Here is a 14512-nt window from a genome sequence, read left to right on the forward strand (position 1 = left end):
CATGTGGGAAGAGCTTTCCTAACAACTCACTTCCCTTCAGGGTGTGGCTTTCACTTTCCAAACAATTCATTCCATTGCTTTCATGGAGATATGACTATCCTTCTATACTTAAGCATGCAAAAATAAAATAAAAATAAGATAAAATTGTAGCTTGTAGGGATTTGGGAATGTAAAAATGCTTGTACTTTGCTACCTTATAGACTGGAGGACTTATCAGTTCGTGATTGTATTTCTTCAGATTTCTGTGTTTTCAGGATTTTTGCCAGATTTATAGAGTATAATACCAGTCTCTTTCATTCTTAAACTTTGCCATAACAGCCCTGAACTCCTGTATCTTGCTTGAGATGCTATCTGTGGCAACTTCTGGCCAACTGAACAGAGGCAGGCTATCTATCTACCCCACAACTACTCCAGCAAAAAACTGAAATTTGTACCAGACTGAATACTGATCAAGAAATCCTTATGAGAAATGACAGCAAATTATTTTTTCCACACCAGAAATGTACAAAAAGCCAACCAGCAGCCCATGAAGGGATTGCCAACAAAGCTAGCATCAAAGCAGGCAAACAAGCCCAACCATTGCCTCATAGAAGGACCAGAAAAGGACCAGAGATAGCACGTGCAGCCTACAGTTTTCTGTCTAGAGATAGCCAAAGGGTGAATATAAATGTAATTTAGGGGCTTTTGGAGACCTCTGGTCCATTTCAGTAGCATTTAGGTTGGAACAGCTCAGGTTCTTGGGCTTCAGAGGTTCCTAGAATTCTATCCTAAGATGCCATTAAGGGGATAAGAACCATCTCTCCAAACTTCAATGATTTAGCAGGCAGGACCTGGAGGTCAGGGCAAGAACCCAAGACCCAAGACCAAACCAGGCAGGGAAGACTATTCCAATAAAAAAGTACAGAAGGATGTGGGAGCCCTGACACAAAGCTTGAGTTCAAGAATTAAAGCTGGAGAAATAAATAAAACAACAAATACTTGAACCAGCATAAGAAAATATTGTAAGTCTAGAGATCCCCCAAAAGAAGAAGAAACACCCCATAACAACTTTAAAAAGAAATTCAAAGGAAAACCTGGATTTTTCACATACCCTATATATGAATATTTAGAAGAAATGAAGTAAGAGATAGAAAAAAATAAAATGAAATGTCTGGAATAAAGAATTAGAATGAGAATAAATAGCTCAGAAAAGAAAATTGTAAATCTTGCTAAAGAGGTAGAATCCTTAGAAACTAGAATAAACAAAATAAAAATCAGAGACTTTATGAAATAACAAGAAACAGAAGAAAATCAAAATAAAAAAGTTGAAAAAGGAGAAGAAAATGTAAGATACCCAACATAAAAAATAACTGACCTGTAAAACAAGTAAAAGAGAGCTAATTTAAGAATAAAGGACCTCTATTTATTCCACTAATGGACTCCAGTAACTATGATTAAAGAGAAAAGGCTGGATATTATACTTCAAGAAATCAAATTGAAAATTGCCTATATTAAAAAAAAAGAAAATTGCCTATATCCATTCTAATCATAGGGCAGAGTAAAAACAAAGAGTCCACTGACTGCCCACAGAGAGAACCCCATAAAGAAAAATTCTATGAATGTCACAGTTAAAATCCAGAGCTTTCATATCAGCAAACATCCAGAGAAAAGCAGTACAAATATCAAGTATCTTATAGTCAGGATCACACAAACTCTGGTAACATCTATTATAAGCCAATCAATCAGTCAAGCAATATTTAACATTTGATTTGTAATCAACTGCCATGTCCCAGGGACTGTGCTAAGTGCTGAGGATATAAAGACAAACCAAAAAGAATTCTTACTTTCAAGGAAATCTTGGAATACAATATCCTAGAACACAAAAAAAAATAGGCTTAAAATCAAGAAAAATTTGCCTTTCAAAATTGAATAAACTTTATAGTTCAATAAAATCAATAAGCATTTTTCATGCCTACTATATAGCAAGTACTCTGTTAAGCACAGAGAATGTAAACAGAGGCAAAAAATGGTCCCAGTCCCCAAGGAGCTCACAGACTAATGGAAAACAATATGGAAACATCTATGAATACACAAAATACATTCAGCATAAATTATAAATAATCCGGAGGGAAGACACTAATGTTAAAGAGGATCAAGAAAGTTTATTTGCAGAAGGTGGAACCTTAGCTAAAACTTGAAAGAAGCCAGAGAATCTAGAAGGTAGAAATGAAAAGGGAGTGAGTTCTAGGCACCGGAAAGACAGCCAGGGAAAATGCCCAGAGTTGAAAGATGCAGCACCTTGTTCAAAGAACAACAAGAAAGTCATAATCACTGGAATATAGAATATGCGGTGAGGAGTAAGGTATAAAAAGTCTAGAAAGTTTTGAAGGGGAAAGATTATGAAGGGCTTTAAAAACTGAACAGAGAATTTTATATTTGATCTTAGAGGTAATAGGGAGCCAATGGAGTTTGTTGATTATGATGACAAAGGTCAGATTTGTGCTTTCAGAAAATCAATTAGACAGTTGAGTGAAGGATGGCCCGGTATAGAGAGGAGTGACCTCTACTGTTGTAGTAGTCCAAGAGTGAGGAAATAAGAGCCTGTGTAACTGTGTCAGAGGAGAGGAGGCAAAAACAAAAGATGTTATAAGGGTGGAAATGTTAGGGGTTGACACCGCTGATTGGGCATAAGATGTGAGAGAGTAAGGAATTGAGGATGATACTTAAGTCATTAATGGGAGGATGATGATGCCCTCAACAATCACAAGAAAGTTAGGAAAACGGGAGGATTGTAGTGGAGAAGATAATGAATTTGGTTTTGGATATATTAACTTTAAGATGATTATGGGACATCCAGTTTGAGATATCCAAGAGGCAGTTGGATATACAAGCTTGAAAGTCAGGAGAAAGGTTTATATTGAATTAGATGGATTTGAGAATCACCAATTTATAGATGATAATTGAATCCATAGGAGATGATGAGATCATTAAGTGAAATAAGATTGAAAAGGAGAGCATACAGTACAGAGCTTTGGGGGACTCGCTGTTAGCAGGTGTGATTTAGAGAGATTCAACAAAGGAAACTGAGAAGGAGCAATCAGATAAGAGAATAACTAGTAAGAGAGTCTTATCATGCAAATCTTGAGAGAAGAGAATATAAAGAGGATGAGGGGAGGACAATTTGGAACTATGGCCAAACGGTTATAAAATAGTGCATACCTTTTTATTCATCAATACCACTACCAGGTCTGTACCCCAAAGAGATAAAAAAGGTTTGTATGGGGGAAAGAATCTACCTGTACAAAAGTATTTATAGCAGCCCTTTTTTTTGGTGGTAAAGAATTAGAAATTAAGGATATGTTTGTTGATTGGGAAATGGCTGAACAAATTGTGGTATATGATGTGCCATAAGAAATGATGAACAAGATAATTTCAAAAAGAGTTGGAAAGCTTTACATGAACTGATACAGAGTGAAATAAGCAGAACCAGGAGAACATTGTATACAGTAACAGCAATATTATGAACTGTGTAGCTACTCTCAGTAATACCATAATCCAGGACAATTCTGAGGGATTTATGACAAAGAATGCTATCCACCTCCAGAGAAAGAACAATGGATTTGGAACACAGATCAAAGCATAACTTTTTTCACTTCAGTTTATTTGGGTTTTTGGTTTTATATGATTATTCTCCTATAAAAATGAACAATATGGAAATATGTCTTACATGATAATACATCTATGACCCAGATCAAATTGCTTATCATCTCTGGGAAGGGGGAAAGAAGGTAGGGAGGAAGATAATTTGGATTATATAACTTTAGAAAACTTAAGTGGCAAATTGTTATTATATGCAATTGGTAATATAATATATCTTTACAAAAAAAAAGATTACGGTGATCAAAAGTGTGAGGGGCTGCAGATTGGCTAAGAAATATGACCGATAAAAGATTAGGCCTTATAATTAAGAGATCATTGACACCTTTAGAGAGAGCAGTTTCAGTTGAATGAAGAAACTGGAAACCAAAGTGCAGAGTTAAAAAACACTCGAGAAGAAAGCAAGTAGACTCGATAATTGTAGATGACTTCTCACTGAGTTTAGCCATGAAAGGGAGATGGGATATAGGATGCTGGCTAGTGGAGATGGACTGATCAAGTGAGAGTTTTTTGAAGATGGGGGAAACATAAGCATATTTTAGGCAGTAGGAAAGAAACCAGTAGATAGGAAGAGACTGAAGATTTGCTGGAGAAGATGGTATGGAATGATATCCCTTGTGCATATAGAAGGGTTCTCCTTGTCAGAGAAGTGCTTCCTGGAGAAACTATAGGAAGGCATTCGAGTATTTTGAGATGAATACAAAGGGCAAGGAGGGAATTCACAGAAAGCAGCCTCAATTTTTTCAGTGAAGTATGAAGCAAGATTATCAGCCAAAAAAAAGTGGAGGGAGTGGGAGAAATGGAAGTTTTGAAGAGAAATGAAGTTTGGGGAAAGCTGCTGTGGTGAGTGGGAGAGTGAATTGAACCAATAAGGGCTCAGTTGAGATTATATAACATGAATTTGTAGTGGGCTTATCAATAATGGTCTCATATTTTTCTTTGGCTTCGTAGAAACAAAACTAGAGGACAGTGAGGGTAATCTAAGAGTGAGACTTGATAGAACAAAATCTTTCCTAGAATAAGGGGATAAGGAACTTGAGAGAAGAGTACAATATAGAGTTGAATTTATTCAAAAGGGTCAAAATGGGGAAAGGAGGCGCGTGCACCCAGTGCAAGGGTGATAGATTGGGAAAGAACTGAGGGGTGTAAGGATTAGAGTTCATGTTGAGGAGAAAGAACAGGATTAAGTAGAGGGAGAGGTGGAATGGCACAGATTATGATGAGATAAAGGGATTTCAGAGTTTGTGAATGTGCATAATGGTAAGATTAATGGTATGAACATGTATCTCTGTGTGTAGCTGAGGCGGGATGGAAGAGTAGATCATGGGAAATGAATACATTAAAGAATTAGGAGGTTAAGGTGTTTAAAGGAGGGTCAATATAGGGGAAAGTTGACCTTTATTGGAATAGAGAACTTTCAAGCTCTCTGATTAAAATACTACAGCTGAGTAGGAAATCTGAAATGCAAACACAAACATCAAGAGAAACCTTAAAACGTCAATTTATTTGAGTAATTAGGAGGGACATTTTGATAACTAACTGGAAAAAAAAAACAACAAGAATCTCTTCAGAACCTTAGTATCTTAAAAAGGGGATAAACAAAAAAGAAAAACAGAGGACCAGAGGAGTGGATTGGTTCTGTTCTGAGATTTTTAAGAGGGGACAGATAGAGGAGAGCAAATGGAATATTTTAGTGCAGAAAGGAGAAAGAATAGAGCAGAACTTGGTATTTCCTATTATTGGGATGTGTGCCAGAAGGGATGGGGAGTGAGAATCAGATGAACGTCATTCTTATCTGAAATGTACAAAGTGGGGTTGGATATCAAGTGGCATCAAAATTTCCAGTTTCATGTACAATCTTCTCTTTCTGTTCTCCTATGTATATAGAAATGCTCTTATTTGTGTGATTAAGTTAAAAATAACATTAAAAAGATGACATTCACTTGATTCTTTCTCCTCCTTCTCTCATATAGACCTTTTATCAAAGATAGGCATGGGGAGGTGGGTTTGAACTTGGGGTTCTAAGACAGTCTACTTTAGCCAATTGTAGTTGTTATTTCCACTCAAGTGTCTTAAATTGTGGTTATAGTCAAAAGTCTGGTTAAACAAAGAAAAGCAGGTAAGTAAAACCTATTAATATAATAATTGGTACCTAGGATTCCCCCTACTGCTTTTTGTCCCCCCATAGTAGGGAAGTGTACCCATCATCTATCATCCAAAATCAGTATTGGCCATTATATTTAATAGTTGTTTGCCTTTTAGGTTTTTCAGAAAAATATATTCTCATAATAATTATGCAAATATCCTCTTTATTCCACATAGTAAGCACTTACAAATGCTTTTTCATTCATTCTTTCAAAAAGGCAATTTAACAAAACTAATCCATATCCCAATCAAGTCCAGTAGAATGTGCTATGTTTCACCTGGGTTCCCCCCATCTCTACAAAAAAAAATTCATTTTTCCATTTTTTTCTATGAGATCAACCTAGGATGTATGATATAATTATTATTGCATAGTTATACAATGTTCAGTTTCAATCTTTGTGTTGTAGTCACTGGGCATGGATACTACATTCTTGGTTCTGTTTGCTTCATATGTCATCATTTCATATGCATTTTCCAGTCCTCACTGTATTTTTCATAGTCACCATTTCTTATGGCCCAGTATTCTATAACAGGCAGCTAGGAAGCACAGGGGATAATAGGTAGAAATTGGAGTCAGGAAGAGCTGGGTTCAAATTCTACCTCAAAAATCTGTGTGATTAGGGCAGAACACTCAATCAACCAATCAATATAAATGTATTAAGCTCTTCGTATGTGCCAGGTATGGTGCTTAGCTTTGGGGATGCAAAAAAGGCAAATGGCAAGCTTTCCCCCTGAGGAGCTTACTATATAATGGGAAAGACAGCATATAAATTAACATATACAAACATGCGATATATAGGCTAAATAGGAAATAATTAAAATGGGGGAAAGCAATGGAATTAAGAGAGGAATTGAGGCAAAAGAATTAAGAATTAAAATAAGGAAAGGCTTCCAGGAAAAGATGTAAAAGTCAATTAACTTCCTCATGTCTCAGTTTCCTCTTGTATTAAAAAGAAAGATAATAATAGAACCTACTTCACAGGGTTATCATGAGGGTCAAATGAGATCATATTTGTAAAGTGCTTTGCAAACTTTACAGTGTTCTATAAAGGTTAATTATAATTAAAATTCCATTATGTTCATGTATCACAATTTGTTTAGCCATTCCCTGGTAGATGAGTATCTACTTTGGTTCCAATTCTTTACTACTACAAAATGTGCTACTACCAATATTTTTCTTTCTTTTTTCTTTCCCTGAGGTGCATTCCTGGCAGTGAGATCTTTGGGTGTGCTATGGATATTTAACAAATGTTTGCTGAATATGATGAAGCCAGGGATATACAATTCTGACTCTTTCCAGGACAGATTCCATTCTTATATTGTCCAGAAACCCCAATATTTGGGTCTCTTGGCTTTTACTACAGATCTTATTTTTTTGGATGAACGTGACTCTCTTTACTTTCAAAGGCAAGTTAGTGAGGAACCTTTCCCATGCTCACCTTAAGTGTTAATGAAATTAATTTCATTCATAGAGCATAATCAGATCTTGAAATGATCTCAGAAACCTTCATTCTTACAAATGAGGAAACAGAAGCTAAGGGAAGTTATGTGACTTATCCTAGGTCACACAGCTAATATCAGAGAGGGGATTTGAACCCAGGTTCTCTGAAACCAGAGCTAGTGTTCTACTGTACTAAATTGCCTCATTTTCCATCCCATCCAAATCCTCTTAGAAATGTAGGAAATGAAATAAAATTCTCTTGAGTTAACAATTTTAATTTTGCTCTTATTTCAGCCACATATTTAATGTATATTATTTTCTAATGTGTCCCTCATCTTACTGAACTACCTCCCACACAATTCTAGCTTCTGTTTCAAGTCCCTACTCTCAGGAGAGCCTCTTTAGCCATATTTCCCTTAGCTACAACATTTTTTCTCCTAGGAGTATATCTGATATATCCATTTTGTCAAATAATGGGATTGATCAGTTGTTCATCTTTCATTTTTTAAAATTTATTTATCTAATTAGTTAATTTAGAATATTTTCCATGGTTACCTGATTCATGTTCTTTCCTTCCCCCTCCTACCACTCTCTCCCATAGCCAACAAGCAGTTCGACTGGGTTTTAAACATATCATTGATTAAGGCCTATTTTCATATTATTAATATTTGAAATAGAGTGATCATTCAGAGTCTACATCCCTAACCATATCCCCATCGAACCATGTGATCAAGCAGTTGTTTTTCTTCTGTGTTTCTACTCCCACAGTTCTTTCTCTGGGTGTGAATAGTGTTCTTTCTCCTAAGTCCCTCAAAATTGTCCTGGATCATTGCATTGCTGCTACTAGAGAAGTCCATTACACTTGATTGTACCACAGTGTATCACTCTCTGTGTACAATCTTCTCCTGGTTCTGCTCCTTTCACTCTGCTTCAATTCCTGGAGGACTTTCCAGTTCACATGGAATTCCTCCAGTTCATTATTCTTTTTAGCACAATAGTGTTTACATTGCCATCAGATACCACAACTTATTCAGCCATTCCCCAATAGAAGGGCATCATCATCTTTCATTTTTGAAGAGGACCAACAACATCAAGAGGGTGATGTCTTGACTTGTGAGTGAGTTGGATTTAAATGAGGCAGAGTTGTCCAGAATTGCTAGCCTCACTCTTTCTTCCAGAGTTATCCAAGTCCAGCGGCAGGACAAAAGTCAAGATGACTGGTGATGGTCTGGGAAACAGTGGATGACCTTGAATCGTCCATGTCTGACTGAGCTCTAAGGCCTCTACAGTGCCTGCTTCAGCTGCCTTCATGGTCATTGGAACAGATTGTTTTCTTCTGCCCATTCTTCCAGGGGAAGTCTTCATATGTTTGTGGTAGACATCTCCCTAACTCACTGACAAGTTACCTTTAACTTAGCTAATCCTTTTGCTGAGACAGTTTTTAAAGCTGTTTGGAACCACATTTGAGATCTGGGTGAAAAGTGGACACCAAAGATGGATGAATAACCCTGAAAAGGGCTCAGCAAGCTCCCACATCAGAGATGCTAGTCCTCTAAATACCCCATATAACACGGATTGACCAATGTTGACTCCCCTCCACTCCAACTTCAGCCTTCAAATCTTATGGAGACAAATCCCAAGTCTATGAAAGCCATAAAATCATAGATTTGGAGTTGGAAGCAACCTTAAAGGTCAACTGAGTTCAATACCCTTTTCCTATAGATGAGGAAACAGGTCTTCAGAGGCTAAAGTGATCCACTGCCTAGGTCACAAGTCTTATAAAGATTTGAGGTCGGAGACCCAAGTCTTCTTAACTCCAAATCCTACACTCCACCTCCTATGCCATGAGGAATTGGTTCCTGATGGCCTGAGCCTGAAGTGACCCAGTTCACATTCCAAGGACTTGGAAGGGAAAATAAAGGAATTAGAATGGAATCAAGGGAAAATTTCCCCCTAAATCTATCTTTCTCTGATAGACTGTGTCAAGCACATAGGTGCTTTGACCTGTCCATTATGCTAAAAGGGAAGTGGAGCCCTTTCTCAAGTTGGGAAATATTCTCTTTGCTTGTGTTCAGATGGAATAAACTTGGAATTCAGTTGTAATATGAGTGTGTGTTTAGGGAGGGGGTGGGGCTGAACTCAGGCTGGTTTCCATTGTATGGAGAAAGAAACTGGCTCTAATTTAATGTAGTACCTTTATGTTATTTGAGAAATCAGTACTACATATGAGAGACACTTAAATCTGTTCTAGTGGCTGCTCTAAAAGGCACACAGGTTTTATTTCCTAGTACTATAGAATGTCAGAGGTAATATATTTACATTACTTTGAAAAATCTCAATATTGTCAGGTCAGTTAGAATTATCAGTCTAAAAGATCCTTGGCGATCATAGCAGTTTAGGATTTAGAGCTGGAAGGGACCTTCAAGTTTATCTAGTTCAAACCCTTCCTTTTGTATACTAGTGCCCTTCTACTCTCCAAGTCTCTATTTTTCAGCTAAACTAACCAGCTGGATGATTCATCATCATCATCAAAAGACTATTTCACAACTTTGTACCTTTGCTTGAGCTGTCCCCCATGTCTGGAGTGCTTTCTTGTCTCATTCCTTCTTTCTAGACCCTCAAGCATTCTTCAGAGTTCAGGGCAGTGCTACTCCACACAAGAAACCTTTAGCCTCATTCTCCCAGATATTAGCTCTCCCTCTTCCATTCTCACAAATTATTCCATAATTTCTGCTGTATTTTTTTCTGTATTTACTTGTCTGTGAAAGTGTTGTCCCTAACTCCAATTCCTCCTAGTAGAATGTTAGCTCCTTGAGGATAGGAACTGTTTAGTTTTTGTCTTTGCATACTCAGAACTTAACATAGGTGGTGGAAGATAGTTAGTATTAATAAATGCTTGTGAAGGAATTTTCCAGATGAGTAAACTGAGTCTTAGAAAAGGGAAGTAACTTGGTTGAGGTCACAGAATTGGTCTATAGATCCAAAGATTTTCTTGGGGTAGGGATAGTAGTTGTTAAGTGGGAAAATCCCCAGATAATTTTATTTATAACCTATTAGGAAGAGTGGTTTTACCTATAGGGTATAATTTAATTTCTATACCACATATGGGAGCACTAGGTGACTTTGGCACTACTTCCATGGGGCCTATTTAAGGTTTAAAACCAGGCATTCCACTCAATACAAGCCACTTGAGGGGAAAATGTTTTTACTTCATTTTTGGTAAGAAAAGAGAAAGCAGAAAACTAAACCCTGGAAGGAGAGTAATTTTTTTTTCATGAAAAATATTTACTTTCTTAAAATTAAAGAAAAGGGAGTCTTAGAATTTTACCTTGAATTTAGTTAGAAATTTACCCACCTTGATACTTTCTTACTCCATTAGTTTTTCCTCACCATGCCTTTTAGTCTGGATATCAGTTAGAGACTGTCTTGGAAGAGCAAAAGTGTAGGAAAGTCAGAGCTCTGAGTCCCTAGAAAGAGTAGAAATGGAAAAGAGAGGCCTGAGGGAAGAAACCAGGCAGGAAAAAGATAGAGAAAAAAAAGGAACTGGCAGCTTCTGCTCCAAGGCCATGTTACTGGACAAATGTTCAAAGCTGGGACATGGCAAGATTGGAAATACTTTATTAGGGCATTCATTGACTTTCTCAGGTTCTCTGAGAGAAGAAGCTTAGGATCATAGATTTAGAGTTGGAAGAGACCTCAGAGATAGTCTTGTCCAACCTTCTCTTGTATCTGCTACTAATGCAGAGGCATAGTTGAGTCCAGGTTGGGTTCCTGACACCTGAGAGTGAAAGTGTTATCCTTCCTATTCCCCATTCCTCTCAGATTTCAGAACCAGCACACCTGTCAACTCCAAGTAAAAACTGGCATGCTCACCACCTACCAACCACAGACCTTGGTCTCAGGGGGCAGGGGAGGGCCATAGTGTTCTAGTCTAGTCTACTGACTAGGCAGCACTTGGCTTCCATTGTTTCAAGTCTATGAACAGCCTCATTGCCCCGACCAACCCCCAAAATGGGAATTAATTCAGACTGGGGGGTGAAAAAACCCACAAATTTAAAGCAGAGTCCCGAGCCTTTGTCCCAAAGTTCTTTGTCAACTTGAAAGTTGTCTTAGTTCTATTTCAATCATCTCTACTCCTAAGAGAGAAGATGAGCCCTCTTTTTTAGTGAGTGATGAGAAAATGAAAATCTTCTCCTACTTAAGCCCCAGGGATCCCCAATATTCTTACTTGCCAACTTTTCCTAGAATGTTTTGCAGGATTCTAGAATTTTAGAGATGGAAGTTGGTTTTTAGAAATGGCAGTCATTTCTGTCAGTCCCCCAGCAGTAAGCAGCCAATAATCAAATCTTAATTTTCTTACTTAAGAGTCACTGTAGTAAAATGGAAGCAATGCTGGAATTGGAGACAAGGAACCTGGAGTTTTCCTAAGGATTATGTCCACACTTTGCTATTTATTATCTATTGACATCGTATTATCATTATTTATTATAAGTATGTGTTTAGAGAGTAGGGTGGGGCTAGTCTTTGTATGAAGGAAGTGAGTGATAAGAAAACTAAAATTTTCTATATAAGCCCCAAGCACTTTTGAGTTTTTTAATATCTTTGAGTCTCAGTTTCCATATCTGTAAAATGGGGAGGTTGGACTAGATGGCTTCTTAGGTTCTTTCCAAATAAAAATCTATGATCTTATTCTAAACCTAGTTCTGCCTATTTTTATAAGACAGACATCCTGACTAAATTGGGAACTATAATCTCATATTTATTGATGAGAATGAGTCAATTGGTCAATCCAGTATTGGTGGAGGGCCAAGTGCCCAATATTGTTATGAGCCCTATTATTTGGACAAAGAAAATATCTCTTGCTTCCAGCAACTTAAATATCCTGCTGAAAAGATAAGATGGGTAAATTTGAATACCCTGTTCATCTTCAATCTTTTGCTACCACCTGTCTTCTCTATTATGACTCCTGTACTACTAAACCTACCTGAGAGACATCATGCAATGTTTTGTTATTAATTTTATTTCTACATTATATTAATTTCTAAATTCACCCCTCCTACTCAGTATCTTCCTTTATAATTTAAAAAGAAAAAAAATTTAAAAGAAAAAAGAATTATGGGAAGAGGGAATGGTTCTAAACTCTTTTTATGACACAAATATGGCATTGATACCTAAACTAGTATGAGCTAAAACAGAGAAAGAAAACTAATTGATGAACATTGATGCAAAAATTTAAAATAAAACACTAGCAAGGAGATTACAACATTATATCACAAGAATCAAATACCATGATCAAGTCAGTTTTATACCAGGAATACAGAGGTGGTTCAGTATTAGGAAAAACATCAGCATAATTGATCATATTGCTAACAAAAACATCAGAAACCACATAATTATTGTAATAGATGCAGAAAAAGCAGTTGACAAAATGTAACACTCATTCCTTATAAAAAACAGAATATATTGACGAAATGGAACCTTCCTCAAAGTGATAAATGGCATTAATCTTAAACCATCAGCAAGCATTATCTGAAATAAAGCAAGGATGCTCAATATTGCCACTATTATTTAACATTGTACTATAGATATACACTATAGCAATAGGAGCAGAGAAAAATATAGAAAGAATTAGAATAGTTGGTGAAGAAATGAAGTTATCACTCTTTACAGATATGATGGTATACCTAGAGAATCCTAGAAAATCAATAAAAAACTGATAGAAATAATTAACAACTGCAGCAAAGTCACAGGGTACAAAATAAACCCACACAAATCATCAGTATTTCTATTTGCCAGCAACAAAATCCACCAGTATGAGACAGAAAATAAAATCCCCTTCAAAGTAATTCTAGACAATATAAAATATCTTGGAGTATATTTACAAAACAAACTTAGCAACTGTATGAACACAATTATATAACATTCTTCACACAAATAAAGTCAGACCTAAACAACTGGAAAAACATTAATTGCTCATAGATAGACCAAGTCAATATAATAAAAATGATAATCCTACCTAAATTAATTTACCTATTCAGGGTCATGCCAATCAAACTACTCAAAAATTATTTCATAGAACTAGAAAAAATAGCAACAAAGTTCATCTGGAAGAAATAAGCCAAGACTAAATTAATGAAAACAAGTATAAAGGAAGGAGATCTGGCCATATCAGATCTTGAACTATAAAGTGGTAATCATCAAAACAATCTGATATTGGCTAAGAAGTGAAATGGTGAATCAATGGAATAGACTAGGTAATCAACATATGACAGTTAACGTCCATAGAAACTTAGTGTTTGATAAACCAAAGGTTCAAGCTTTTGGGGAAAGAACTCACTTTTGACAAAAACTTCTGGGAAAACTGAAAAGCAGTATGACAGAGACTAGGTATGGACTAACAGCTCACACTATACACCAGAGATAAAGTCAAAATATATACTTCATCTAGAAAAAAAAAATGGGTGACACCATTAACAAGTTAGAAGAAAATGGAACAATTTACCTATAACTATTATGGATAAGGGAAGAATTTATAATGAAAAAAGACAGAGATCATTACAAAAATGAAATAGGTAATTTTGATTACATTAGATTAAAAACATTTTTTATAAATAAAACCAATGCGAACAAGATTGGAAGGAAATTGACAAATTTGGAAAACTTTTTTGGTAAGTATCTCTGACAAAAGCTTCTTTTCTCAAATATATAGAGACCTGAGTCAAATTGATTAGAATACAAAGCATTGCCCAAATGAAAAATGGTCAAAGGATATAAACAGGCAGTTCTCAAAGGAAAAATTAAAACTATTCAAAGTTATATGAAAAAAATGTTCCAAATCACTATTGATTAGAGAAACGTAAATTAAAACAACTCTGGCATACCACCTCATGCTTATCAGGTTGACTTACATGACCCAAAAGGAAAATGATAAATGTTGGAGGGGATCTGGGAAAATTGAAATGCCAATACACTGTTGGTTGGAACTATGAATTGATAAAAACCATTCTGGAGAGCAATATCAAACCACACTCAAAGGGCAATAAAACTATACATTTGCTTTGACCCAGCAATACCACTTCTAGGTCTATACCCCAGAGAACATAGATAAGGAGAACAATCCTATCTCTACAAAAATATTTTAGTAGTTATTTTTGAAGTGGCAAAGAATTGGAAATTGAGGGGTGTCCATCACTTGGAGAATGGATGAACCAGATGTGATATGAAGTTGTAATGGAATACTATTGCATCATAAGGAATGATGATCAGGATGAGTACAGAAAAACCTGGAAA

Source organism: Monodelphis domestica, chromosome 1 (genome assembly GCF_027887165.1).
Source record: "Monodelphis domestica isolate mMonDom1 chromosome 1, mMonDom1.pri, whole genome shotgun sequence".
NCBI lineage: Eukaryota > Metazoa > Chordata > Mammalia > Didelphimorphia > Didelphidae > Monodelphis > Monodelphis domestica.